Raw genomic sequence first — 26,748 nt, forward strand, 5'->3', positions numbered from 1 at the left:
TACTTTCTATAAATTTCTATATTTCATATGTTGGACCAGTATCACACTGCCTTGTTTCCTGGAGCTTTGTAGCATAGTCTGAAGTCAGGGAGTCTAATTCCTTCATTTCCATTTTTCTTTCTCATGATTGCTTTGATAGTCAGGGTCTTTTGTGTTGCCATACAAATTGTAAAAATTTTTGTTCCAATTCTGAAAAATGTCACTGGTAATTTCATAGAGATTGAATTAAATCTCTAGGTTGCTTTGGGTAGTAGAGTCATTTTCACAATATTTATTCTTTCAACACAAAAATATGGTACATCTCTACATCTGTTTGTGTTGCTTTTATCTTCATTAATCAGTATCTTACAGTTTTCTGTGAACAGGTCTTTTGCTTCCTTAGGTAGGTTTATTCATAGGTATTTTATTTTAAAATGAGATTGTTTCCTTAATCTCTATATTTCACTGTTAGTGTATAGAAATGAATGTAATTTCTGTGTATGAATTTTGTATTTGAACTTTATCAAATTTTTCGAAAAGTTTTCTGGTAGCATTTTTAGGATTTTCTATGTATAGTTTCATGTCATCTACCAACAATGACAATTTAACTTCTTTTCCAATTTGAACATCTTTTATTTTTTTCTTCTCTTATTGCCAGATCTATGACATGCAACTATGCGGAATAATAGTGGTGAGAATAAGCATCCTGGTCTTGTTTTTTATTTTAGAAGAAATTCTTTCATTTTTCACTATTGAGAATAATTTTTGTAGGTTTGTCATATGTGACCTGTATCACATTGAGGTAAATTCTCACTGTGCCTACTTTCTGGAGATTTTTTTTTGTCATAAATGGTGTTGAATTTTGTCAAAAGCTTTTTCTGCATCTGTTGAGATGATCATTTGGTTTTTATTCTTCAACTTGTTAATATGTTGTTTCACAGTAATTCATTTGCATATATTGAAGAATCTTATATCCCTTGCATAAATTCCACTTGATCCTGGTGTGTGGTCCTTTTAACGTGTTGTTGGATTCTGGTTGCTAGTATTTTGTTGAAGGTTTTTTTGTCTATGTTCATCAGTGATACTGATCTGTAATTTTCTTTATCTTGTGCTGTCTTTGTCTGGTTTTGGTATCAGGGTGTTGTTGGTCTCTTACCATGAGCTTAGGAGTGTTCCATCCTCTGAAATATTGTTGGAAGAGTTTCAGAATAATAGGAGTTCTTCTCTAAAAGTTTGACAGAATTTACCTGTGAAACCATCTGTTCCTCGACTTTTCTTTATTGGTTATCACCACCTACTGACAGCTTTCATATTAGGGAGAGCTAGCCATGTGCTCTGAGACAGCTGAGTGGGTTCTGGCACCCACTGGTGGAGTTGCTGGTTGCCGAAGCTATAAGTGCCCTCCCAGGACAGCATGGGTTCCCTTGTGGCTTAGCTGGTAAAGAATCCGCCTGCAATGGGGGAAACCTGAGTTTGATCCCTGGATTGGGAAGAACCCTTGGAGAAGGGAAAGGCTACCCACTCCAGTATTCTGGAGTGGAGAATTCCATGGACTGTATAATCCATGGGACAGCAAAAAGTCAGAAAGACTGAGTGACTTTCACTTTCACTCTCTTTCTTTCAGGACACCATGAGGCCCACTGTCAGGTCCTGGGGCAGTGGCAGAATTCCCAGTGGCTGGGTCCATCCATGCCCCTCTGAGTCAGCCCGATTAGTCATGCCCCTCTGCGGCCCGCTGGTGGAATTGCTAGTGGCTGAAACTGTCTATGCTGCTGGGTCAGTGAGGGTATGGCTCTCTGACCCACTGGCATGATTTCTAGTTTGGGGAGCTATCAACATCCTTGTAGGACAGCATGAGCAGGTCCTTGAGCCCACTGGCAGAATTACCAGTGGTTGGATCCATCCATGCCCCTCTGGGTCATGCAGGGCAGGTCCTGTGAACTGCTTGTGAAATTTCTGATCTCAGGATCTGACCATGCCCTTCCAGATCAGTGGGGGCAGTTTCTGGGACCCACTGGTGAAATTGATGGTGGTTGGATCTGTCCATGCTCTTCCAGGTCATTAGCAGTGGGTTCTCTGAACTGCTAAAGGAATCTCTAGTTTTGGAAGCTGTCCACACTCTTGGGACAGCATGGTTAGGTCCTGGGCCATTCATGGGAATCCCTGTGGCTGGACCATCCACTCTCCTCCAATTCAGCAGTGACAAGTCTACTAGTAGAATTGCCAGTGGCTAGATCTGTCTGAACCCTTCTGCATCAGTAGAGGTGGGAAGAACTTCTAGTTTGGGGATCTGTATGTGCCCTTCCAGGTCAGTAGGAGTGAGGCCTGGCATATGCCTGCAGGCCTAGAAGAGGAGGCCAATGCCCACCTCTGGAGCCCAACATGGTAGAGGCAATTCATGCTAGTCCCTGGAGATTCTATAGGCAGAATCGAATCCTGTTGCCTAGGAGTTCTCATAAGGAAAGAAACTTGAATGGTGGTCCCAGCCCTTTCCTTGTTCTTCTCCCAGTAATGGTGCCTTGACTCTCTGGTGGGGCAAGGCTTCTTCCTAGTATACCCTCAGTTGCCACAGCTTGAATTTTGCAGCCTGTTTCCATACCTAACGTGGTCCTTTCCCTGCAACTGAGCTTTGGAATTTGAGCTTCAGCACCCACCCCCCACCCTGTGTACAGAGAAGTGTCTCAGGTTGGAGAACACATGCCAACCCACTGTGTAGGTTACTGTGTAGGTTACTCCATTTTGCCTTCCACAAACAAGTCGTTGCTTTCCCCCTTTTAGGCTCTAAAACTGCCCCTTCCAGTCTAATTTCTCCACTGGTGAGGAGCCTTCTAAGGTGTGGAGACATTTCCTCTTTCACAGACCCTCCCCAGATAGACCCCATCCTGACTCCTTTTCTTTTTTCTTTCTTTCTTTTTTTTTTTTTTTTTTTTTTTGCTTTCTGTCCTACTCAGTTATGTGGAGGTTTTCTTGTCTTTTCAGAGGTCTGAGGTCTTCTATAGGCAACCAGTAGCTGTTCTATGTGAATCGTTCCACTTGTAGACATATTTTCAGTGTTTCTGTGGAGAGAGTTGAACTCTGCTTCTTACTTGATCTCCCTCTGAAACTGTGGTGTTTTTTTTTGTTGTTTGTTTGTTTGTTTGTTTGACTCAGTTTTGGCAGGCTCTATGTTTCTAGAAATTTGTCCATTTCTTTTAGGTTGTCTAATTTGTTGGTATATAACTGTTCATAGTATTTTTTTGTGTGTCACTGTGGTAATGATTGTTATTTCTCCTCTTTCATTTCTTATTTTGTTTATTTGAATCATCTCTCTTTTTCTTCTTGAGTTTTGCTAAAGACTTGTCAATTTTGTTTTTCATCTTCTCAGCAAACCAGGTATTGATTTCACTTTTTCTGTTGTGCTTTGGTCTCTGTTTCCTCTCTGATTTGTATTATTTCCTTCCTTCTGCTCATCTTAGACTTTGTTTGTTCTTTTTCAGATTCTTTAGGTCCTAGTTTAGGTTGCTTATTTGAGATTTTTATAGTTTCTTCAGGAAGACCTCTCTCAGAATTGCTTTCTCTACGTCCCATAGATTTTGTGAAGTTGTTTTGTCAATATTATTTGTCTCAAAACATTTTCTGATTTCTTTGACTTCATCACTGACCCATTGGTATTTTAGTAGCATGTTTTTGTTCTTTTCCTATTTTTCTTTCTGCAGTTGATCTTTAGTTTTATAATACTGTAGTCAGAAAAGATGCTTTGTATAATTTTTCTCTTTATTTTTATTGAAGTATTGTTGGTTTAAAATGTGTTAATTATAAGTGTACAGCAAAGTGATTCATATATATATACACACATACATACAAATGCACATAAATACATTCAGATTACTTTCCATTATAGGTTATTGCAACATATTGAATATAGTTCTCTGTGCTATATTGATTGAATCATCTTCATTGATTATCTGTTTTATATATAGTAGTATGTATCTGTTAATCCAAAACTACTACTTTATTCTTGTCCACCCTTTCCTCCTAAGAAAGCTGCATTTTGCAGATTCTTAAGATTTTTTTAATCCAGTCACCCACTTGGCCTTTTGATTAAAGAAGTTAGTTTATTGACATTCAAAGTAATTATTGCTAGGTCTGTCTTTTTTGTCATTTTATTCTTTGATTTCCATTTGTCTTTGTAGGTTTTGTTTCTTCTTTTATGGTTTGAGTAGTTTCTTTTGTTTAGTAATAGTCTTAAGTTCTTTCCTTTTTGCTTTTTGTGAATCTATTGCATGTTTTTTATTATGATTACTATGGGGTTATGTATTTTTTCTCATAACTACGCATACTTGCTTTAAACTGATGAGAAGTGAAGTTACTCAGTCACATGTGACTCTTTGTGATCTGATGGACTGTAGCCTACCAGGCTTTTGCATCTGTGGAATTTTCCAGGCAAGAGGACTGGAGTGGGTTGCCATTTCCTTTTCCAGGACATCTTCCCAAACCCAGGGATTGAACCCAGGTCTCCTGCATTGCAGGCAGATGATTTACCCTCTGAGCCACTAGGGAAGCCCCTTAAACTGATAATTTTTAAATTTAAACACATTCTAAGTGATCCACAGTTTTTATCACCCTCAGCCACATTTTGTAATTTTGATGGTCTATTTTACATCATCTTAAAGTTTATACTTTTACTGTTTAGCTATAATCACCTTTACAATTCTTTTTTTTTTTTAATCTACATACTGCTTTGTTTAAGTGATCTTCAATCCTTACTATATATTTGCCTTTCTTACTGGAATTTTCCTTTTCCTATAGTTCCTGTTGCTTTCCATTTAGAGAAGACCTTTCAACATTTCTTTTATGTAATGTTATGGACTTCCCTGGTGGCTCAGATGGTAAAGCGTCTGTCCACAATGTGGGAGACCTGGGTTCGAGCCCTGGGTTGGGAAGATCCCCTGGAGAAGGAAATGGCAATCCACTCCAGTACTATTGCCTGGAAAATCCCATGGAGAGAGGAGCCTGGTACGCTACAGTCTAGGGTCGCAAACAGTCAGACACAACTGAGCAACTTCACTTCACTTGGCTGCTGCTAAGTCGCTTCAGTCATGTCCTACTCTGTGCGACCCCAGGGACGGCAGCCCACTAGGCTCCCCCATCCCCGGGATTCTCCAGGCAAGAACACTGGAGTGGGTTGCCATTTCTCTCCAATGCATGAAAGTGAAAACTGAAAGTGAAGTCGCTCAATCATGTCTGACTCCTAGCGACCCCATGGACTGCAGCCTACCAAGCTCCTCCGTCCGTGGGATTTTCCAGGCAAGAGTACTGGAACGGGTTGCCATTGCCTTCTCCTCACTTCACTTAGTAATGCTAAGATCTCTTATAATTAGAGATACCAAGGGAACATTTCATGCAAAGATGGGCTCGATAAAGGACAGAAATGGTATGGACCTAACAGAAGCAGAAGATATTAAGAAGAGGTGGCAAGAATACACAGAAGAATTGTACAAAAAACATCTTCACGACCCGGATAATCATGATGGTGTGATCACTCATCTAGAGCCAGACATCCTGGAATGTGAAGTCAAGTGGGCCTTAGAAAGCATCACTACGAACAAAGCTAGTGGAGGTGATGGAATTCCAGTAGAGCTATTTCAAATCCTAAACGATGATGCTGTTAAAGTGCTGCACTCAATATGCCAACAAATTTGGGAAACTCAGCATTGGCCACAGGATTGGAAAAGGTCAGTTTTCATTCCAATCCCAAAGAAAGGCAACACCAAAGAATGCTCAAACTACCGCACAATTGCACTCATCTCACATGCTAGTAAAGTAATGCTTAAAATTCTCCAAGCCAGGCTTCAGCAATACGTGACCCATGAACTTCCTGATGTTCAAGCTGGTTTTAGAAAAGGCAGAGGAACCAGAGATCAAATTGCCAACATCTGCTGGATCATGGAAAAAGCAAGAGAGTTCCAGAACAACATCTATTTCTGCTTTATTGACTATGCCAAAGCCTTTGACTGTGGGGATCACAATAAACTGTGGAAAATTCTGAAAGAGATGGGAATACCAGACCATCTGACTTGCCTCTTGAGAAATCTGTATGCAGGCCAGGAAGCAACAGTTAGTACTGGACATGGAACAAGAGACTGGTTCCAAATAGGAAAAGGAGTACGTCAAGGCTGTATATTGTCACCCTGCTTATTTAACTTCTATGCAGAGTACATCATGAGAAACTTTGGACTGGAAGAAACAAAAGCTGGAATCAAGATTGCCAGGAGAAATATCAATAACCTCAGATATGCAGATGACATCACCCTTATGGCAGAAAGTGAAGAGGAACTAAAAGCCTCTTGATGAAAGTGAAAGAGAAGAGTGAAAAAGTTGGCTTAAAGCTCAACATTCAGAAAACGAAGATCATGGCATCTGGTCCCATCACTTCATGGGAAATAGATGGGGAAACAGTGGAAACAGTGGCAGAATTTATTTTTCTGGGCTCCAAAATGACTGCATATGGTGATTGCAGCCATGAAATTAAAAGATGCTTACTCCTTGGAAGAAAAGTTATGACCAACCTAGATAGTATATTCAAAAGCAGAGGAATTGCTTTGCCGACTAAGGTCCGTCTAGTCAAGGCTATGGTTTTTCCTGTGGATATGTATGGATGTGAGAGTTGGACTGTGAAGAAAGCTGAACACCGAAGAATTGATGCTTTTGAACTGTGGTGTTGGAGAAGACTCTTGAGAGTCCCTTGGACTGCAAGGAGATCCAACCAGTCCATTCTGAAGGAGATCAACCCTGGGATTTCTTTGGAAGGAATGATGCTAAAGCTGAAACTCCAGTCCTTTGGCCACCTCATGTGAAGAGTTGACTCATTGGAAAAGACTCTGATGCTGGGAGGAATTGTGGGCAGGGGAAGAAGGGGATGACAGAGGATGAGATGGCTGGATGGCATCACTGACTCAATGGGCGTGAGTCTGAGTGCACTCCGGGAGTTGGTGATGGACAGGGAGGCCTGGTGTGCTGCAGTTCATGGGGTCGCAAAGAGTCGGACACAACTGAGCAACTGAACTGAACTGAACTGAATTCTTTCTGCTTATCTGAGAAATCCTTTCTCATTCTGTTCTAAATGATAATCTTGCTAGGTAGATTATCTTTTGCATTGCCAACCTTCCCTTTTAGCCTGTTAAATACATCACTCCCTTCTGGCCTGCAAAGTTTCTACAAAGAAATCAGGTGATAGCCTTATGGTTATTTCCTTTTAAATGACTCTTTCTCTTGCTGCTTTACAATTCTCTACCTTTAACTTTTGTAATTTTAATTATATGTCTTGGCATGGATCTGTCTGGTTTCATCTTATTTGGAACCCTCTGACCATCTTGTCCTGGATATCTGTTTCCTTCTTTGGTAGGGATATTTTTAGCCATAATTTCTTCAAGTACTTTTTGATCACTTTTTCTCTCCTTCTGAAACCCCAGTTATGCATAAGTTGGCACATTTTATACCATCTAACAGAGCTAATATGTTGCTCTCTTGTTTTTTTTCATTTTTTGGTGTGCTGTTTTGATTGGGTGATTTATGTTATTCTATCTTCCAGATTATTCATTTATTTTTCTGTGTCATTCAGTTGGCTGTACATTGCTGTGCATTGTTGTTTTTTATCTCAAAAAATAAATTATTGATTAAATTATTATTTAATTATAAATTAATTATAAGTTATATTATTTATTGGGTCATTTTCATGGTTTCTAGTTCCTTGTTATAGTGGTTTGCATTTATAACAATAATCTTTCTTAATTCAGTTAATATTTTTATTACCTTTGTTGCAGGAAGAGGGACCCCTTCCAGGGCCTGAAACTGGGCTCTTGTCTAACACTTGGAAATGAATTGTCCAAGGAGACACCTGTGCTGACAAAGCAAGAGATTTTATTGGGAAAGGACACCCGGGTGGAGAGCAGTAGGGTAAGGGAACCCAGGAGAACTGCTCTGTTGCATGACTCACAGGTTTCATGGTGATGGGATTAGTCTTTGGCCAATCATTCTAATTCAGAGTCTTTCCTGGTGGTGCACACACTCAGCCAAGATGGATGCTAGTGAGAGGGATTCCAGGAAGTGGAGGGACACACAGTGTCTCCTTTAGACCTTTCCCAAACTCTTCTGGTTGGTGGTGGCTTATTAGTTCCATATTCCTTATCGGGATCTCCTGTCATAAAACAACTCATGCAAATGGTTACTATGGTGCCTGGCTAGGGTGGGTGGTTTCAATCAGTGTACTTCCCCTAACACCTTTTTTTTGAACTTGATGTCTGATAATCCCTGAAAGACTAAATAATAAAACAGATTATCTTACTCTTAATTGGAAATAGTTCCTCTGCCTTTTCATTTGACTTTCTCTGTCTTTATAAGTTTCTCTTGTCATTGTAAATTTCTCTGTCTTTTTAAACAGTTGTTTATTGTGGTCTTGAAGGTGTATTTTTATGTGGGATCATCCCTATGTAGACTGTGTGTCCAGTGTCTTTGGTGCAAGGGTTGGTTTTGATATGGGCTCTAACCATTTCTTTCCTCAGCATGTACTGGCCACTATCAACTTGACAGTGGGGGAGGCTGTTGTTGGAGGATCTAAAGCCTGCACAGAGTGTCAGATGGGATATCCTCTCTGCTCTGTGGCTGTCTCTACTCTACCAGGGGCAGGGTTTCCTTCCCAGTTCCTTGAGCAGAAACTCTAAATGTTAGGACTGAGCAAGATCTATTCCCCTTGAGTTCATACTGCTGCTACTGCTGCTAAGTCGCTTCAGTCGTGTCCAACTCTGTGCGACCCCGTAGACGGCAGCCCACCAGGCTCCCCGTCCCTGAGATTCTCCAGGCAAGAACACTGGAGTGGGTTGCCATTTCCTTCTCCAATGCATGAAAGTGAAAAGTGAAAGTGAAGTCGCTCAGTCGTGCCCAACTCTTAGCGACCCTATGAACTGCAGCCTACCAGGCTCCTCTGTCCATGGGATTTGCCAGGCAAGAGCACTGGAGTAGGGTGCCATTGAGTTTGCCCCAAAAGATGGGAATGCTGAAGTAACATTTATAGACTCAGAGATCATATCTGTTGCCTATATAGGTGTCTGCAGCTCATCCCAGATGCAGTCCAGCCCAAGATTGGGTCTATTCTCCTGTTAATGGTTACCCCAGATGTTTGTGGTGTAAAATGGGCATGGCAGGAGCATTTCCTAGCCTGGGGGTCATATGTTGCGGCTGAAGGAACTGATGTGTCTGTTCTGCTGTCAGAGGTCTGTGCCAACCATGTTGGCACTGATAGAGCTACCAGCAACATTTTTGCCACTGCTCTGCCTGAACCATACCCCAGACCCACAAGCATCTTTTGCATCCCTAGATTGAGCCTTCTCCCCAAACCTGTTTGTACCAGATCCATCACCAAGCTGTGGCAATGGAGTGTGCAGCACCAGAGCATTTGCTCAGCTGGGAAGTGGGACTTTGACTTGCTGACGTGGTGGTTCCCAAGATGCTGTCTGAGTAAGCAACAATAGTGGTTGCCATTCTTCTACACCATGGGTCATCTCTGCATCCCTAGATTGTTTTTCTAGGGCCTGTCTGCCCCAGATCCAGTGCCACGTTGTGACATGGAGTGGGTAGGGCCAGAGTATTCACTTAGCTGGGAGCAGAAAACCTTGGGTTGCTGCTCACAGTGGTCCCTGTGATGACACAGCTGCTCCATTTGGACCACACCCCAGGCCCCTGAACTGTCTCTGCATAGCTAGGTCAAATCTTTTTCCAGGTTCCCAGGACCTGGTGGCCCAGATCCCAACCCCACTCAGATTGGGGTCTACCTCAAGGTGGCAGCCAGCCACTAGTAAAGAGTTCTCTACTCCCTGTTTGTTGACAAGCCAGCAGTCACACGCTGTTCATGAGTGGAGTCTAGACCTCCCTAGCCAGGGGAGTTCATCTCTTCTGTGTAGAACCTTAGGATTGGGACACCTAGTCTGTGTCTTGACCCACCCAAGGAGAGTGTCTGCCTGAGTGGACTTACTCTTCCTTATGGATGTCTCTCAGGATGCAGGTCTCAACCCTATGCCTTTTTTTCCATTCTTCCTTGTTTCATGGAAATCTTTTTTTGCAGCTTTGGTTGTATGGGTATTCTTACGCCAGTTTCCAGTTTTCTGTGAGAATTATTCCACATGTAGACGTTATTTTTGATGTGTCTATAGGTGATGGTGAGTTCCATGTCTTCCTGCTCCACTGTCTTGATCTAGTCTTCTCTCAGACTTTTGAACATGGTTTCTAGAATCAAATTTCACTTTCACTCTGTACTGTGTGATGTTGGGCAAATCACTTAAGTTCTCTGTGATAGAGTTATATCATGAGTCATATGAAAAAAATAAAATTATTTTCCTTACAGGGTTACTTTTAAAAATACTGTGAATGAAGAAAATGCTTAGAACAGTGCCTCACGTATAGAAAGAGCTATGTGAATGTTTACTATTTTAAAATACAATTGAATATCAAGAGTAAATTCCAATAAGGTATGCTTTATACAGTATAGAAAGACTAACTGATAGATTTATGTGTTTGAGTTCTCATAGACTCAAAAGAGACAGCCAGAAAATGATTGTGTGTGTGTGTGTCTGTCTGTCTGTGTGTGTGCGTGCACGCGCACACACGCGCATGAATGTGTGTTTGTCTATTTGGCTCCTTCTCTAATATAGCAACTCTAGTTCACACTCCATTTAGCTAAATGAAAGATGTTTACACTTCCTTTAAGGCTGTTGCTCTTCCAGTTCCTCTGGCAGCAGATATAAGAGAATAACATCCTGCTTTTGTGGCCAAAGATACCTCGGCTGCAAAAATGTTGTGCTGAATACATTTGAGGAAATAAATGATAGGCTGCTCTCACAAAGGCTGCATAATGTTTGAGAAAAGTTTAGTCTTTAGTTTTCAATTTTCCATGCAGTTAGCTATTTTTCTGAAACATTCCTTAACTCCCAAAGTGCAACCAGCAGCTTCAAGAGCTGACAACATTTATAAGCTCCAAGTAAGTGGTTTCACTCTGTTGATCCCTGCTTACAAAGGATACATGTGGGTTTTGGTCACAACTGGAAATATTTGAATTTGTATTTTAAGTGGAAACCTCATTGGCCATTTTAATGTATTGAAAATTGTAAGAATTTTACTGAAGGAATATCCAAGAAGGTTTTATAAAAGTTAAAGAATCAGTAGGTGATTTATTCCAATTTTTTTCCTATTCCTGAGTGACTAGCACAAAGGACAGTAAAATTTCTAGTATTTTTATTAGGTTTATGAAAGTAGAACTTCTTCTCTGTCCTGGCTCCAATTATTGTCACAATATTTAAGAAAGAGTCAAGGGGAAAGGATAGTTCTCTATCAATTAGTTCTTTTTTGTTTAATAACAATTATATATTAGAAGTCACCAAGTTTGGGGATGGTTTTAAGTCACAGTCTGCAGGTCGGTAAAGTTGGGCTGATGTTGGCTAAGCTCAGTTAGACTTGGCTCTAATATAGGTTGGGTTCAGATCTACTTCACATACTTCTCATCTTCTTTGGACCAGTAGTAATACCTATTTAAGAAATTTTCTCTTCATGCTGAAATACAGAAGTGTAAGAACACAAGTCCAACAGTGTAAGCATATTTCCAGAGTCACACCACACTGCTCTCTAATATCCAATTTAAGTCAAAGAGTAGGAAAGTACATACTGCCCACCACAAAATTAAGTTGAATGAGTATAAGAGCAGAGTGAATATTTGCTGAAAAATAATTTTGAACAACTAGACAAACAAATCTGGATAACCAACTTAGTTTTCAAAATAAGAGGTACCAGAATGATTATTTCCAGGGCTTGGTACTGGTTCAACTGGTCCTTTAGAAGTACAGACATACATACTTTGGCTCCTTTCAAGAATTCAGACGGAAAATTAAAATACTATCTCTCTTAAAGGACATTGGCCCATACCTTCCTTGCTTCACTATAATTACTTGGTACCAGAAAATTATCCTTGAGTCATGCCTTGGGTCATAAAAACTTAGAGACAGCTTCTACTCTAAAAACTTACCCTTCAATCTTCTGGCTTTTTTCTACTACTCATACTATGATACCATAATCCATGATTATCAGAAATTACTAAATTGCCAAATCCAAAGCAATAATGTTATCTTTGAACTCAAGAAAGTTTAATGAGTTCTTAATTTATGAACCCCAAAACTGTAATATATGGAGGAGATACAAAACTGAACAAGACTGTTATAAACTCTGCTCTCATGGAAAGTAAATATAGTTGGGAATACAAAAAGATGAAAGTAAAGTGAAATGAACATCACTCAGTCGTGTCTGACTCTTTGCAATCCCATGGACTATACAGTTCATGGAATTCTATAGACCAGAATACTGGAGTTGGTAGCCTATCCCTTCTCCAGCAATCTTCCCAATCCAGGGATTGAACCCAGGTATCCCACATTGCAGGTGGAGTCCTTACCAGCTGAGCCACAAGGGAAGCACATACAAAAAGATAGATAATACAAAAAGAATATTTTATAATCAGTTCAGTTCAGTTGCTCACTCATGTCCAAATCTTTGCAACCCCATGGACTGTAGCATGCCAGGCTTTCCTGTCCATCACCAAATGCCAGAGCTTGCTCAAACTCGTGTCCATCGAGTCGGTGATGCCACCCAACCATCTCATCCTCTATCATCCCCTTCTCCTCCTGCCTTCAATCTTTCCCATCAACAGGGTCTTTTCAAATGAGTCAGCTTTTTGAATCAGGTGACCAAAGTATTGGAGTTTCAGCGTAAACATCAGTCCTTCCAATGAATATCCAGGACTGATCTCCTTTAGGATGGACTGGTTGGATCTCCTTGCAGTCCAAGGGACTCTCAAGAGTCTTCTCCAACATCACAGTTCAAAAGCATCAATTCTTTGGCACTCAGCTTTCTTTAAAGTCCAACTTTCACATCCATACATGCCTACTGGAAAAATGATAGCTTTGACTAGATGGACCTTTGTCAGCAAAGTAATGTCTCTGCTTTTTAATATGCTGTCTAGGTTGGTCATAGCTTTTCTTCCAAGGAACAAGTGTCTTTTAGTTTCATGGCTGCAGTCGCCATCTGCAGGGATTTTGGAGCCCCCCCCCCCCCAAATAGTCTGTCGCTGTTTCCATTGTTTCCCCATCTATTTGCCATGAAGTGATGGGACTGGATGCCATGATCTTAGTTTTCTGAATGTTGAGTTTTAACCCAGCTTTTTCTCTCTGCACTCTCAATTTCATCAAGAGGCTCCTTAGTTCCTCTTTGCTTTCTGCCATAGGGTTGGTGATATCTACATATCTGAGGTTATTGATATTTCTCCCAGAAATCTTGATTCCAGCTTGTACTTCATCCAGCCTGGCATTTTGCATGATGTACTCTGCCATTAGGTTAAATAAGCAGAGTGACAGTATACAGCCTTGACATACTCCATTCCCAATATGGAAGCAGTCCATGTTCCTTGTTCAGTTCTAATTGTTGCTTCTTGAACTGCATACAGATTTCTCAGGAGACAGGTAAGGTGGTCTGGTATTCCTATCTCTTCAAGAATTTTTCACAATTTGCTGTGATCTGCACAGTCAAAGGCTTTGGCATAGTCAATAAAGCAGAAGTAGATGTCTTTCTGGAACTCTCTTGATTTTTCAATGATCCAACGGATGTTGGCCATTTGATCTCTCATTCCTCTGCCTTTTCTAAATCCAGTTGGACATCTGGAAGTTCTTGGTTCACATACTTTTGGAGCCTTGCTTGAAGAATTTTGGGCATTACTTTTCTAGCATGTATGATGAGTGCAATTGTGCAGTAGTTTTGATCATTGTTTGGCATTGCCTTTCTTTGGGATTGGAATGAAAACTGACCTTTTCCAGTCCTGTGGCTGCTGCTGAGTTTTCTAAATTTGTTGGCATATTGAGTACACCACTTTAACAGCATCATCTTTTATGACTTGAAATAGCTCAGCTGGAATTCCATCACCTCCACTAGGTTTTTTCATAGTGACGCTTTCTAAGGCCCACTTGACTTCTGACTCCAGGATGTCTAGCTCTAGGTGAGTGACTTTATAATACCACAGGAAAACTTGTGTGATAACAGATAAGCAGAGCATAATAGGTAATGGAAGGGAGGCATCAACAGAAAGAAACTGGGGTTCTGGCTTTAGGAAATGATACCTAAATTGATACCTGTACTAAAGGTATGTTAAAAGGATGAGGCTTCCCTGGTGGCTCAGAGGTTAAAGCGTCTGCCTCCAATGCAGGAGACCCGGGTTTGATCCCTGGGTCGGGAAGATCCCCTGGAGAAGGAAATGGCAATCCACTCCAGTATTCTTGCTTGGAGAAGCCTAGTAGGTTACAGTCCACGGGGTCGCAAAGAATCGGACACGACTGAGCGACTTCACCTTCAAAAGGATAAGATGTATATGTGAGTGGGTTAGGGTTATCTAGGCCAGAGAACCCCACATGTTTTGAACTAATATATGTTGAATGCTTGAAAAGATGAAAAATGTAATGAATTAGTTGAGCTAAGTCATTCTTTAACAAATGTTTACTGGGTTCCTGGAATGTTCTAGACACACTTATAAGTGCTAGGAGTCAGACCCAACAAAGAATTGAGTATGTGACATAGTAACAATTCCTCTGGAGAAAATTCTTAAGAGTAAGGGCAACATAAGATGTCAGAGTGAAAGTTAGATTCCATTTTAAATAAGTAGGTCAAGGAAAGTTTCACTAAGAGATTGACTAAAGAGATAAGGGAATAGACATACAAAGAATTATCCGCAGAGCACTCCAGGCACAGGAAAAAGGGAGTAAGAGGCCTGCAACGGAAGCAGTGGTTGGTGCATTCCAGGAATAGTTAGGAAGCCTGTGTGACTGCATTAAGTAAGTGAGGAAAAGAGTGATTTCATTTGACCTATGTTTTATTAGGTTCATTCTGACAGATTTGGTGGAGAATAGGATGCACTATTGGAGCAGGAAATGGCAACCCACTTGTGTTCTTGCTTGGAGAATCCCAGGGACGGTGGAGCCTGGTGGGCTGCTGTCTATGGGGTCGCACAGAATTGGACACGACTGAAGTGACTTAGCAGCAGCAGCAGGCTGTACTATCTAATGTCTAAGATAGTATAACTGTTGTAACAAAGAATCCCAAAGTCTCAGGGACTTAATAAAATATGCATTTGTCATAACAAATCCCAGTGTGGATGTTTCTGAATGGGTAGATTTCTTGATCTCTCTCTTCTATTTAGTGACACAGGGATCAGTATTCTTTCCACCTTGTCATCTAACGGTCTTCTGCAAACATCTTCATGGTTTCTGGAGAAGGAAAAGAGAATATAAAAAATGAGTTCTGCACAATTAACAACCTTGCATTGTATTGGCTAGAATTATCCACATGACTCCACCTATATGCTATAGATCTGGGAAATTTTGACCTTGTTTGGGCGTTTACTTTCAAGTAAAACATACACATAAATACAGCCATTTCTACCATAGGAAACAAGCACAAAGGAAGGAAAAACAATTTGAAGGTTACTGAGATAATATGTGTGAGAACAGATAGGGATGAGACTAGAATCTTAAGAATAGGGCTGACTGTGACCTGGATCTATTTTAAATATAGTGCTAATAAGATATGCTTTCTGATTTAATGTGGACTGAGAAGAAAAGGAGAAATCAAGATCAATTTTAAGATATCTGTCCTAGGTAATAGGAAGAACTAAATACTTAGAGATTTAAAAAGGTGCAGATCAAGACTTCTGGGAGATGATGAAGAACTGTATTTGGATGTGTTAAAATTGATTTGCTTATTAGATATTTAAGGACAGGTATCTACTATGCAGCTGGATTTATTGAGTTGTAATACACTGGAAAGGTCTTGGATGGACATAAACATTTGGTGATATATAGCCTATTTATAGTATTAGAAGCCATAAGTCTTCAGAAAGTCACTAAAGTTTAGATGGAAACAAATAGACGTTTAAAAAAGAAGTCTTGAAGATGAAAAATCAACATAGTAAATAGAAGAAAAGCAACTACTGAGTTAGAAAAAAAAAGAAACTAGTAGATATGATGCTCTGGAAGTCAAATGAAGAAAGTCTTTCAAGGAAAATATTATGCCTACTGCCAGAGATAGGTTCAATAAAATAAAGTCTAAAAATTAGCTGTCAGATTTAGATTTGAAGGTCATTGCTGTTCAATTCTGTTAGAAAGGTGAGTGTAAAAGCCTGATTGCAGTGGGTTCAAAGAAAAAGAGTAAAACACTGGAGAAAGTGAATATAGACATCTCTTTGGTGAATTTTGCTGTAAAGGAAAATAGAGAAACGGACTAGTTGTTGGAGGGCAAAATAAAAAGAAGCATTTATTTTTTAGACAAAATGTGGGGCAATTAAATGCATGTCTGTATTTTGTTAGAAATGATCCAGAATGGAGAAAAACATTCATGATTTAAAAGGGGAGAGATGCTGTCAATTTCTTCCTATATTTCCATTAGTATTTGTTTTATGTATTCAGAGATTTCTATGTTTGGTATGTTATATTGTTATATATACAATAATGTCATAATAATATTATAATGTTATATAGTTACATTTCTTTTATATCTTGTTGGACTGATTCCTTGATCATTTTATTGTATCCTTCTTATCTCAGATATACATGTCTCAGATATACAAGGAGAAATTGATGGTATCACAATAATAGTAAGGGACTTAAATACACCAATTACATCAATAAACAAATCATCCAGTCAGAAAAATCAATACGGAAACACTGGCCTTAAGTGACACATTAGACCAAATGGAATATATATAATATAATAAGTATATAAAATAGAGAATTTTTGGTGTGAGATCCTTCATTATACAAGAAGGTATGAGATCTAATGGTTTGGCCTTAGCCAAGAGCATAGAAAGAAGAGGAAAGACTGAGTAGGTAGTGAGTGAATAAATATCACAGTGGGAGTCCCAGGAAGTACTTTTCTGATTGCTCAGATTTCACACTAAAATAGGGAAGCAAGGCTGTTATCCATGTGAGTGATGATGGGGGATGAGTTGTTGGAAATGGAGCAAAGAGGCAAAGGTCATAAATAGTCATTTAGGAATGTGAGAGAATGAAAGCGCTAGAGGAAAGGAGTGTGACTGCCTGACAACATTAAGGGCTCACCTGAGTTTAAATTAAGATCGAGGAATTGTCAAGTAAGTGGCAGGAGGAGAAAAGAGGGCAAAGAAAATGAGGGTATATATAAGGGAATTTTTATGATAATGGTTATGGAATTCAGTTGCATATGATAATATGTTAGGATTTAGGGGAGCGAGGAAAAATGAAAACATGGTGTGATGGTTGTGTCTGAAGAACTGTTAGAGCTGAGAAACTAGCTCTAAGACTATGCCATGGTTCTGCAAGAATGAGAGGGTTTGAACTGATTATAGAAACAGCTGAGTTATAGGTAAGAGCAAGATATAACATAGGACATTAGGAGTGGGTAACTGAAAAAAACCAGAGGCCAAAGTCAGTGGTAGAGAGATGGTCAAGGAATAGAGAGGCCAGGGTATGAGTAAGATCATCTATGACTATGTGGATACTGAAATCCTCAGAAATTATGTCAGGAGTGTTATTGGGTAAAATGACAACAACCTTACAAATTAAACCTTTAAGCAAAAAGAGAGAGGAACCTATGTCATCTGTTAAAAAAAAAAAACAAACAAACAACAAACATACCTGTAACATGGAGGGATATTGGGTGAGACAATCAGATGATCTGAGACTCAAAGATGAGTCTTTTCAAGGAGAAGGGAGCAGCCAGCATACTCTAGAAGGGAGTTGATTCAATTCTCCTTTCTGTTTAAGGATGCACCTGAAATCTCTTCTTCCTGATGACTCCAGGAGCCACAGTACCCGTTAGTCTCTTGACTATAATTTTCAATATTTTCAGTTTAGAATGTTGTGTTATACATGCCTATATCAATATAGTCTATCACATGAGTATAATACCCAACCACAGCTGAGAGTCACCATTCTGAGCTCAAAGCCCAGTTCTCTTAGTGACCAGAAATTTACTTCACTTCTCAAGTCTCATTCCCCTTTGGAGTAAAAGTAGTAATAGTACAGAGCTCAGGGGTTTTTACAAAGGACTTAGTGAATTATGTAAAGACAATGCAGCACGTGCTAGGTTAACTCACACAATATTGAGTTTTCAGACAATTTAATAATTTAACATATATTGTGAATTTTCAAAAGGGAGATATATTACCTGAAAAAATATTTAAATCCACACAGATACACATTTGAATTTTAACTCAGCTTCTTACCAGTTATGCCATATTGGGCAAGTTATTTAATCTTAAATAAAACAGATGCATATATAATATTTTACAGAGTTGATGAGAGTAAGAAGGCTTAGAAAGCAAAAGCTAATTCTCCTTTAATATATGAACTGGATTATTAGCTTGTCACTTAATATGTGTTATAATATATAAAGCATATGTTTTAATTACAAGATAGAATAAATGATAAAATAATCTAACAGGTTACATAGAACCTTCAGTAGCGGATGTATAGCAATAGTGAAGTATAAAAAGTGATTAAAATTATTGATTTGAATATTATCACAAAAGCATATCTGGCTAAAATAATTTTTATCTAAATTAGAAAAGCTGTAAGTCATTATTTATTACCTGGAGTCCTACATCACTGAAAAAAAAAAAAAAAACTACCTACTGTGAAGCTGTCTTCCTTTTTGTACTCCCTGTTCCATGTGCCTAAATAACAAATGGCATAATTTAAAACAAATATTTTAATGGATATAGAAAAAAATTACCCTTTATCCAGATTAAATCCTGTGAACTCTGGGATGAACAACTGGTTTCTTCCTTCTGAGAGGGAATCATGTCCTAAAAATATCCATCAGTCTACATTCCCCTCTGTATCTTCCATAATTTTCTCTTTGCTCTGAGCAGTGATTCTGTTATACACTGCTGGAGTGCTTATGACACCAATACCAAGAAAACACTTTCTTATTCAGAAGTCGAGTGTTAAGGCTTTGAAGGCTCAGGAGTTCAGGGGAGGTTCATGGGAAGGTATTTGACAGGATATAGCACTGGTCCCTAAAGCGACAGAGCTGTTTAGATACTATCCTTACTTTTGGACCGAAACTTCACCACTTTAAACAGTTGAGGAAAACCGGAGGCTCTGTAAGTTTTATTCTATGAAATAACAGGAATAATTGTCATGACAAAACATAATGGCTAAAAAACCAACTGGAAGCTGTTCTGAAGAAACAATTTTCATCTCTCCATAAAGTAATCCTGGAAAGATTAGAGGTGAATTCTTTAAGACCACAGATGTTTCTCACTCTTATTAGCACTTTGTAATTTAACTATCCTGCTTGGAACTACACAAAGATGATTTGCAATATGGATAATGTATATCTTTAGTGTTCAATAATAACATTTATTATCAGACAGTATGCAATGTTATTTGTGCTTTATATTTTAAAGTGGCATAGAAAGTACTGAGTAAACGAATTCATCAGAAGTGTTGACAAGATTTTTAATTCCTTCTGTTTCCTTTGGTATTTTTCTTAAATAGAATATGTAAGCAATGTAACCCATACGTAAAACACTTCTCAGTTTATGTTTATTCTGCTTTTTTATTGCACATTTGAAAATTAATAATTCAATGTTCTAATATTAGCTATCATCTTAGCTGTGATAAAATTAATAATTCATCAAAAATGATATCAAACAAATGGTTCCTTTTTTGTTCTAGATGAGACAGTCATTTCAGCTTTGAGAAACTACAACTGGTGAATTTATTTCTTTATTTTAGGTCAAATAATACTTAAACGTTTAAGCTGTAATTTTAATGTTTTCATTTTAAATATAGAAATCTGCATATATCACAAGTGATGCTAAAATAACAACCTTCCTCTTGTTATAGTTGGTTGTTCCTGCCCTTGCTTATTTCTTGGCAGATAAGCATTCTTTAGAAAAAAGCACAATAAGAGTCATGCTTTGGAAAAGTTGAATATAAATTTAATTCTTCTTGGGTTCTGGTTGATGTTGTGCTCTGCCTTTTACAGGATAGAAATCACTGTAGTGAGTGATATGTGCAATAGTGACAGACTTTGAAAAACTTTTTCTGAGAATATATATTTTCTGAGAAAGATATTTTAGTTGAATCTATTGGAATGTATGTTAAGTTAATGTGATCTTGAAGTATTTTCAGTTAGTTGTGATTTTAAAATACTTGCTTTCAAGATTATGTTTTTTTCCTTATTTTTTAAGGGCAGAAACTTCGTCTTTTTCCATTGTATAGTTACTGTTTTGAGGATCCTAGGGATTGGGAGTAATATTCTTTGCGGGAGAAGGGGGTGTCACCAGGAGGCATTGGTGGTATATAGCATAAGCATCTAAATTTGTATGAAGGCTAGAATTCATCTTAGCTTGATTTTATGGACCATAATTATAAAATAGGGGATCTGTAGGTCAATACATGTCCCCATTATAAAATTTTATATCATAAATCTTTCAAATCTTACTGAACCATGAGTCTGACATGTTAGGTATTGTTAGGAGTAAAATTGTCTCTGGCAAGTGTGAACTCAGCATGAAGGGGTAGGTTGTAGAATTTCACCTTTTTGACTAATCATTTCAACTTCAACTTCCACAACATAAAAATGCACATTTGTACCATCTAGGGTACTTATTAGAAAGCAGAATCCAAGTCCAGATTTAGGGATTCTGTCTTATGCAGTGAGATTAGACTAGAGCTTGGAATTCACATTTTAAAATGCCCTAGATAATACCATTACAAGTGGTCTACTCAAGGTGATGCTCTACCCCAACTGAACTGGATTACCCCAGCATTCTTCTTAATGCTGTGCTGTGCTTAGCTGTTCAGTCGTGTCCGACTTTTTGCGACCCCATAGAATGTAGCCCACCAGGACAGGCTCCTTTGCCCATGGGGATTCTCTAGGCAAGAATATTGGAGTTGGTTGCTCTGCCTTCCTCCAGGAAATCTTGCCAATCTGGGGATGGAACCCAGGTCTCTTGCATTGCAGGCAGATTCTTTCCCATCTGAGCCACCAGGGAGGCCCGTTCTTAATGTTAGTGGTAAACATATTAAGAATGCCCCCTTTGACTCTTGAGAGTGTTAGGTTTGGATGATAATATGGTCACCCTACTCACAGACCACACTTTGAAAAACACATAATCCTCGCATCTGAGTAAAGCATAGCTCCTAAGTTTCAAAGAAGCATTTCAATGTTGTCCATTAGAACTGTCTGTCAAGTTAACAATGAACTTCTATACCTTGAAATGGTTGTCTTCTTCTTGGTCCCCTCTCTCTACCTGCTAACACTTACCAGTCTCTTCTTTGCTGTATTCTTTAGGAAAAAAAAAAAAGTAATTCCTGTTAGTTTATGCTTGGATTATTCAGATAAGCGTGTACTTCAAAGTTACTAGCATTCACACTAAAATATAAAGTTTTTTCACTTAGCCTGCAAACCTATGAGAATTTGTTTTCGTACTTGAAAGTCAATCAGCTATGTGCAAAAGACCTGATAAAATCTACCAAAATTAGAGGACATGTTAAAAACTGAAGAATTTACGGTCTTCTATCTCCCTCCTACTTTTCACAAATTAAAGAGGTGTCTTCACAGCAAAAAGAAGCAGTCCTAAAAGTTTTCCCTCCTCATTTGGTAGAATTTGTTTCATTATAATAACTCATTTATCACAATTTTCTATATTTAAGGATTCTATTTCAACAAAGATTGAGTCACAGATACTTAAGATCTAACATTTCCTTCCATAGATGCCAAGAAAAGAAAATACAGTCCATTCTCTTCAGAAAAACATAATCTAGTATAGCAAGTAGACAGATAAATATTTCTTTAAACTGTGATGTACGTTGTATTGGAGTCATATCCAAAATGCTTTAGGAACACAAAAGAAAGAGTAAAAATAAAACAAGTTTAACTAAGAACTGCAGCAGTATCTTTTTTCATAGACATCTGCGTATGAAACTTTTCAGGGAATACATTAACAACCAATTCTAGTTGTAGACAGTACTGATGTACCACAGAAATGAAAATTTTCAATGAAGCTTTATTTGACCAATAACATTTGTTGAAGAAGGACCTACTATGCACAAAGTATTTTCCTTGGCACTGAAGGTGGTATAATGAATACATAAATCACATTCTCTGTTCTCCAAAAGCTGAAAGAAGTATGACTGAAGAGAAGAGCTTAGTCATTAGGATACAGGATTTGAGACAAGGACAAATTTCCTATTGACTGGGGAAAATGTGACAATTTGTAATAATGAAGGTCATATTCCAGCTTAGAATTTATATGTAAGATTTTGTAAATTTGTCTGCAAGTATTTTTCCGTGATAATTTTCTAAATCAAAATATTCATTTCGTAAAATGTTCTGACAAAGATTCATCTCTTCTCTTCTCTGTTCTCTTGGGGTTTTTTTGTTTATTTTATTTAGGACCTCAACAGTCTTCCCTGATGTGACCACACTTCATATCTCTAGGCCTCATGCACATGTTTTGCAATTTAACAATCCCTAATTAACTACACAATGCTTTCTACATATTTTTCAGTGTCTAGGATGCTCTGCCATTCCATATTTGATGAACAAAGAGTGTGAAGGGCACAGATTATACGTTCTGTGAATTTTTCACTCATATTTTCCTACCCATATGTGGCCTTCAATAGACACTGGACTAACATTTTATTATCTGGAACTTACCTGAGGGATTGAGAAGACTTGAGAATCTGAAATTAGGAATTATGAGGAAATAATAGATTTGTTAATTAACATCAGTGAAGAAATTACAAAACTAAAGGAAAACAGGCGAACAGTCTTTACCATAAATTGTAGCAGTATTTTTTGGATCTGTCTCCTAAAGTAAATGAAAAATAAACAAATGGGACCTAATTAAAGTTAAAATTGCAGGTCAATATCACAGGTAAACATAGATGCAAATATCTTCAACAAAATACTAGCAAACCAAATCCAACAATATATGAAAAGGATCATACACCATAATCAAGTGGGATCAACCCCAGGGATGCAAGGATTCTGCCAAAGCCACAAATCAGTGTGATATGCCACATTAACAAAGTGAAGAATAAAAATCATATGATTATCTCAACAGAGGCAGAAATAGCTTTTGACTAAATTCAACATTCATTTTGATAACAGCTTTCCAAAAAATGAAAACAGAGGAGTCATACCTCAACATAATTAAAGCCATATATGACAAACCTACAGCTAACATTATTCTCAATGGCTAAAAGCTGAAACCATTCCCTCAAAGATTAGGAACAAGACAGGGATGTTCACACTTGCCACTTGTGTTCAATATAGTTTTGGAAATCCTAGCCATGGCAATCAGAGAGAAAGAAAACCAAACTGGAAAAGAAGTAAAACTGTCAGTTTACAGATGACACAATACTATACATAGAAATTTAAGATGCTACTGGAAAACTACTAGACTTCACCAATGAATTCAGTAAAGTTGCACAATACAAAATTAATACACAGAAATCATTTATATACCTATACACTAACAACAAAAAATCATAAAGAGAAATTAAGGAAATAATCTCATTTGCCATCACATTAAAAAGCATAAAATAACTAGGAATAAACCTACCTAAGGAGAAAAAATACCTGTACTTTGAAAACTATAAGATGTTGATGAACAAATCAAAAGATGACACAGATGGAAGGATATACCAGGTTCTTAATTTAGAAAAATCAATATTGTTAAAATGACTATATTATCCAAGGCAATTTACAGATTCATTGCAGTCTCTAGCAAATTACCAATGGCATTTTCACAGAAGTAGAACAAAAAATTTTTAAATTTACATGGAAACACAAAAGACCCCAAAGAGCTAAACCAGTCCTGAGAAAGAAAAATTGAGCAGGAGGAATCAGCCTCTCTGACTTCAGACTACACTTCAAAGCTATGATAATCATAAAAGTATGGTACTGGCACAAAAAAAGAAATATAGATCAATGGAACAGGACAGAATGCCCCCAAATAAACTCACGTTTCTGGTTAATAGTCTACAACAAAAGTTGCAAGAATATACAATGAATAAAAGTATCTTCAGTAAGTAGTGCTGGGAAAACTGAACAGTGACATGTTAAAAAAAAATTCTCTAACATTCTACATAAGAATAAACTCAAAAAGGATCAAAGAATTAAATGCAAGCCAGGACACTGTAAGACTCTTAGGGGAAAACACAAGAACACTCGTTAACATAAATTGTAGCAACATCTTCTTAGATCTACCTCCTAGAATAATCAAAATGAAAACCAAACAAACAAATAAACAAAAAACAGATGGGACATAATTAAATTTAAAGCTTCTGTGCAGCAAAAGAAACCACAAACAAAATGAAAAGGAAACCAACAGAATGGGAATACATATCTGAAAATTAAGGGGCTGAGAAGGGATTAATCTCCAAAATAAACAATTAACGTAACTCAATATCCAAAAAACAACCTAATCAAAAAATGGGCAAAATAGTTAAATTGACATTTCTCCATAGAAGAAATCCAGATGGCCAAGAGACACATGAGATGATGGTCAACATCACTAATTATCAGAAATAAAAATCAAAACTACAATGAGGTATCACCTCACACCAGTTAGAATGACCTTCACCAAAAGTCTGGAAGGGGTGCGAAGAAAAGGGACCCCCCCGCCCCAACACACACACACACTGTTGGGAAGATTGTAAACTGGTGCAGCCATTATGGAGACAGGATGAAGCTTGCTTAAACTAAATTCAGAGCTATTCCTATGATCCAGTAGTCTCACTCTTGGTCATATATCTGGAGAAAACCATAATCTAAAAAGATACACACACCCCAGTTTTCATTGTATCATAACAGACAAGACATAGACATAACCTAAATATCAACAGAGGAATGGATAAAGAAGATGTGGTATATTAATATTTGTGTGTGTGTGTGTGTGTGTGTGTGCTCAGTTGCTCAGTCACGTCCAATTCTTTGTGACTCCATGGACTGTAGCCTACCAGGTTGCTTTGTCCATAGAATTTTCCAGGCAAGAATACTGGAGTAGGTTGCCATTTCCTCCTCCAGAGGATCTGCCTGACCCAAGGATCAAACCCATGTCTCTTGTGTCTCCTGCATTGGCAGGTGGATTCTTTAGCATTGCACGACCCGGGAAGCCCGGTGATTTACATTATATATATATATATATACACACACACACACATATATATACACACACATATATATATATACACATATATACATATATATATATGTATGTATGTATGTATATCTATATATACACACACACAATGGAATATTATTCAGTCATAAAAATGAAATAATCCCATTTGCAGCAATATGGATAGACCAAGATATTATTATACTAACTGAAGTCAGGAAGACAAATACCACTTATATGTGGAATCTAAATTTTTTAAAAGGATACAAATGAACTTATTTACAAAACATAAACAGACTTAGAGATATTGAAAGCAAACTTAAAGTCACCAAATTTCCAGTTAAAGTGGAAATGTGGCAGGGGAGGGATAAATCAGGAGCTTCAGATGAACACACACACACCCACACATACACACACACACACACACTACCATTTGTAAGACAGATAACCAGCAAGGATCTGCTGTATAGCACAGGAAACTATACTCAATATGCTGTGATACCCTATATGAGAAAATAATCTATAAAATATTGAATATATGTACATATATAACTGAATTACTTTGCTGTACACCTGAAGCTAACAACACCGTAAATCAACTATACTCCAAAAAATTAAAATATTAAAGTAATGAAAAACTGTAAAAGCTTTTTATAGAAAAGGAAACCAAGAAAATGAAAAATACAACAGAGCAAATGAGAGGAAATAATTCCAAATGATGCAAACAAGGTATTAATATTCAAAATACATAAACAGCTTATATAACTTAATATCAAAAAATAATTCAGTTGAAAATAGAATTGAATAGACATTTTTTCTAAAGTGGAAATGAAGATAAAAAGGTGCTCATGCTTTCAGGCACATGAAAAGATGCTCATCACTAATCATCAGGGAAATGCAAATGAAAACCACAGTAGATATCAACTCACATCCATCAGAATGACTATTATAAAAAAGAACACAAATAACAAATGTTGACAACTACTTGGAAAAAAGAGAACCCTTGTACACTGCTGGTAGAAGTGTAAATCAGTGCCGTCATTGTGGAAAAAACAGGATGGAATTTTCTCAAAAAATAAAGATAGAACTAACATGCATGCCTGTTCAGTTGCTCAGTCATGTCAGACTCTTTGCGACTCCATGGACTATAGCCTGTCAGGCTCTTCTGTCCATGGAATTCTCCAGGCAAGAATATGGAGTGGTTTTCCATTGCCTTCTCCAGGGGATCTTTCCAACCCAGAGATCGAAGCTGAGTCTTCTGCATAGGTAGGCAGATTTTTACCGTGTGAGCCACCAGGGCTCTATGTACCATAAGACCTAGTATATATTTGAAAAATATATACTGGGTATATATTTGAAAAATATATACTGAGTATATATTTGAAAAAATAAACAACATGAATTTGAAAAGACACATGCATTCCAGTGGTCATAGAAGCGTTACTTACAATTGCCAAGATGTGGAAGCAACCTAAGCGTCCATCAACAGATGAATGAATACAAGTGTGAGATACACACACACACAGTGGAATACT

The 26,748-nt window shown here is 37.9% G+C and overlaps 1 long non-coding RNA gene across 2 annotated transcripts in view; it reads right to left on the reverse strand.

The window, feature by feature from the left end:
- Positions 1-14,887: 14,887 nt before the first annotated feature.
- Positions 14,888-26,748, reverse strand: part of LOC132659319 (uncharacterized) — a 293,314-nt gene continuing 281,453 nt past the window's right edge. For both annotated transcript variants that reach the window (XR_009599611.1, XR_009599612.1), the window contains 2 exons: positions 17,703-21,369; positions 14,888-15,299 (listed from right to left, as the gene is read on the reverse strand). This is a non-coding gene — a long non-coding RNA (uncharacterized LOC132659319). The remainder of the gene's footprint in view (positions 15,300-17,702; positions 21,370-26,748) is intronic.

This window comes from Ovis aries, chromosome 2, assembly GCF_016772045.2.
Source record: "Ovis aries strain OAR_USU_Benz2616 breed Rambouillet chromosome 2, ARS-UI_Ramb_v3.0, whole genome shotgun sequence".
NCBI classification, from domain to species: Eukaryota; Metazoa; Chordata; class Mammalia; order Artiodactyla; family Bovidae; genus Ovis; species Ovis aries.